The sequence below is a fragment of the Bison bison genome, unplaced genomic scaffold (genome assembly GCF_000754665.1).
Source record: "Bison bison bison isolate TAMUID 2011002044 unplaced genomic scaffold, Bison_UMD1.0 scf7180017864473, whole genome shotgun sequence".
Taxonomy (NCBI): Eukaryota; Metazoa; Chordata; class Mammalia; order Artiodactyla; family Bovidae; genus Bison; species Bison bison.
In genome coordinates this window covers 5,984,044-5,987,547 of record NW_011495034.1, presented here as the reverse complement: position 1 = coordinate 5,987,547, position 3,504 = coordinate 5,984,044, and positions in this window count along the sequence as shown.

The window sequence follows — 3,504 nt, the reverse complement described above, 5'->3', positions numbered from 1 at the left end:
CATGTATGGATGTGAGAGTTGGACTGTGAAGAAAGCTGAGCACTGAAGAATTGATGCTTTTGAACTGCGGTGTTGGAGAAGACTCTTGAGAGTCCTTTGGACTGCAAGAAGATCCAACCAGTCCATTCTGAAGGAGATCAACCCTGGGATTTCTTTGGATGGAATGATGCTAAAGCTGAAACTCCAGTACTTTGGCCACCTCATGCGAAGAATTGACTCATTGGAAAAGACCCTGATGGTGGGAGGGATTGGGGGCAGGAGGAGAAGGGGATGACAGAGGATGAGACGGCTGGATGGCATCACAGACTCGATGGACAAGAGTTTGGGTGAACTCCGGGCGTTGGTGATGGACAGGGAGGCCTGGTGTTCTGCAATTCATGTGGTAGCAAAGAGTTGGACACGACTGAGCGACTGAACGAGCTGAACTGAACTGAAACATTATATGCTATTTTTTCCACAACAGTTAGGAAGAAATTAATTTTGCCTTTAGTGTGTAAAATTTAAATGATTCGCAGCTTTTCTTATTTTTCATAACATTTTCTAATAAATTAACAAAATTAGCTGTTTAATTATCAAACTATAGCCTGAAAAAAATTTTCCAAGGAAGCAGGAGCAAGTCATGTTTAAAAGCCAGGACAGGAAAGGTGGTAATAGAAAAAATAACGCTCAGTAATGATCTAAAGCAGTTGACTATGTCAGTACTGTATCCCAATAATCAAGTGCTGGTTTTAGGGAAGGTGCACAGCTCATTGCAAATTACAAAACACTGAAAGTTGAACCTGGTAATGGCAGAATTGGAGAAGGAAATGGCAACCCACTCCAGTATTCTTGCCTGGACAATTCCATGGACAGAGGAGCCTGGTAGGCTACAGTGCTTGGGATCACAAAGAGTCGGACACGACTGAGCGACTTCAAAAATTCAATTCAATGGCAGAATACTGGTGATAGTGTTCATATTGTGCTAACAACTGTATACAGCCTGATATGGAGCAGGTGGTCTGAGTCTGAGAATACTAAGCTTGCCTTGGATAAGTGAAATTTTCACAATGGTAGCTATATTTTCAACCTATATGTATATACATATATTTAATGAATCCTATCAGCACAATCATCATAGCTGCTTCATGTGTTTTATTTCAGGGGAAATTGATAGTAGGATCATCATATTAACTTTGCATTTTAACTCCATGATGCTGGTGTCCCATGGGTCCCAAATTAAAGACCAGGGGTGCTGGGCCCAGGTCTGATTCAAGTCTGAGTCTGTCTAGAGGCTGGTATGCCGTGGTTCTATTTTTACAAAACACCAGATGAATCCTATGGAAGGAAGTCATGGTAAGGAGAAGGGCTGCAGAGCTGCCAAGGCAGCCTTCAAGAATCCCAGCAGCGACTTGATTCAGTGTCAAGGAAAGCCACTTTCAGTGAACTGAATCTGAGGAATAAGAAACGAAATGGTGGACACTGCAGGAACATGTTTTTGGAACACCCATGACAAACATCTGTAGGAGAGGGGGTCCCAAAGTTATGGGAAGATTGTAAGGGGTTTGATTCCTGTAGACACTGTAGAGATATACTTTTTTGTATCCATTATTGTTACTTTGGTCTTACCCTCAGACTACTGTCATCTAGAAAACATGGATTACTCTTATATCTATTTAGAAAGAACAGAAAAGTAGTTATCAGATGGCATACAGAAAAGACACATATATGTGGGCTTCTTGTCCTTGCCTTTAAAGCAATAAACACTAGGATTATTTGGAAAAAACAGCAGTTATCAGGAAATCAATGAGCCACGATGAAAAAAACCCCTAAATAACATTTAATCTTTCAAATAAGAATTCTTCATTCCTTTTTAAAACAATATTTATTTTAATTTATTTATTTGGCTGTGCAGGGTCTTAGCTGTGACACGTTGTATCTAGTTCCTCAACCAGGGATCAAACCCAGGGCCCCAGCATTGAGAGCTCAGTCTTAGTCACTGGACCACCAGGGAGTCCCAAATTCTTCATTCTTGAGTTGAACTGACAAACGAGGTGGCATTTAGACCGACTGATTAGACTTATAGTTTTGTGGGGCTGCTGAACATCACACACATGTGATAGAGGTGTTCGTTAGTGTTACTCTGCTTTCTTAGTCCTGCATGTTTATATTTGCTCAATTACGGCTGAGTTGCACTAATTTTTCAAAGAATTAGCTTCTTCCAAACTGTGAAATTTATGAGCATATTATTGTCTGTAGTACTTTATTATCCTTTTAATGACTGCTGCATAAGAAGTGATGTCATCTATCTCATTCTTGATTTTATTGATGGTTGTTTTTCACTTTCTATTTTTACCATTCTTGCCAGAGTTTTGTTGTTGCTGTTGTTTAATTACTAACTCATGTCCAACTCTTTTGAGACTCTGTGGACTCTAGCCCACCAGGCTCCTCTGTCCATGGCATTTCCCAGGCAAGAATACTGGAGCGGGTTGCCATTTCTTCTCCACCCAGGGACTGAACCTGCCTCTCTTGTGTCTCCTGCATTGGCAGATGGATTCTTTACCACTGAGCCACCTGAGAAACTCTTAGTCCTGAGTACCTAATCACATTTCTATCATTTGTATCTGATTTGGAAAATATAGAACAATCCATTAACAATTTCAAGACAAAAAAGTCTACACACTTCATAGCCCCTTCCTATTACATGAACGTGTAAATTGAATTCCCTCTCAAGACGAAAAAAAACAAAGGTTGGCTTCCCAAAAATGTTTTCATTGGCTTTAGGGAACTAAAACGCACCAGTCTGGGTGACTAATACTTCCTGGAAAATAAAGATAGATCAACACATAATTAAGTTCTGGCTCAAATATAACTGTTGTCTTGGAAACAGTTTGGGGGATAAATATGGTTATGCTAATAAAACTTTTCATGATTTTCACCAATAATCTGGTTTATTAATTAGGCCAGACCATCTTACTATCTTAATTAAGGCTACCCGCTTTGGACTACTCAAGGGTTAAAAAAAGTTCCTAAGAGGACATTGAAAAGGAGGAAAAGGGGATAAACCTGGTTATTTACCAGCGCTCAAGGTTAAACGTACTTTTTGGCACATGTGTAGGTTTCAAACATCTTTTCTACTTCATTAAGCAGAAAGCAGAGTTGTATATACAGCATTTTGAACTAAGAATTCCTAGCGTTGTTTTTCTGAACCCCATCTTCGGAGGATTTCAAATCCGACGAACTCAAGAGAAACAAGCGAAAGCAAAATCCTAAGTAGCCAGGATTTTTCTGGTTCCCGCTTTCAGTAAAGAGAGTTTTGTAGGAAGTTCTCCTCCGAGTGTAGCCCGAGGGGCAGCCTGCGGGCTCCGGAGGGTGTCTGGTGGAGGCCGAGTGTGAACTCCGGGCGCGGGAGCGCATCCCGGTCTGAGATCACACCCACTCGGGGTGTGCGTGAGTGAGCGCGCGGTGGCCGCGCGCGTGTGTACGTGTGGGGAGGTGTGCGCCAAAGGGGTGGGGTGAGGGGCGGCG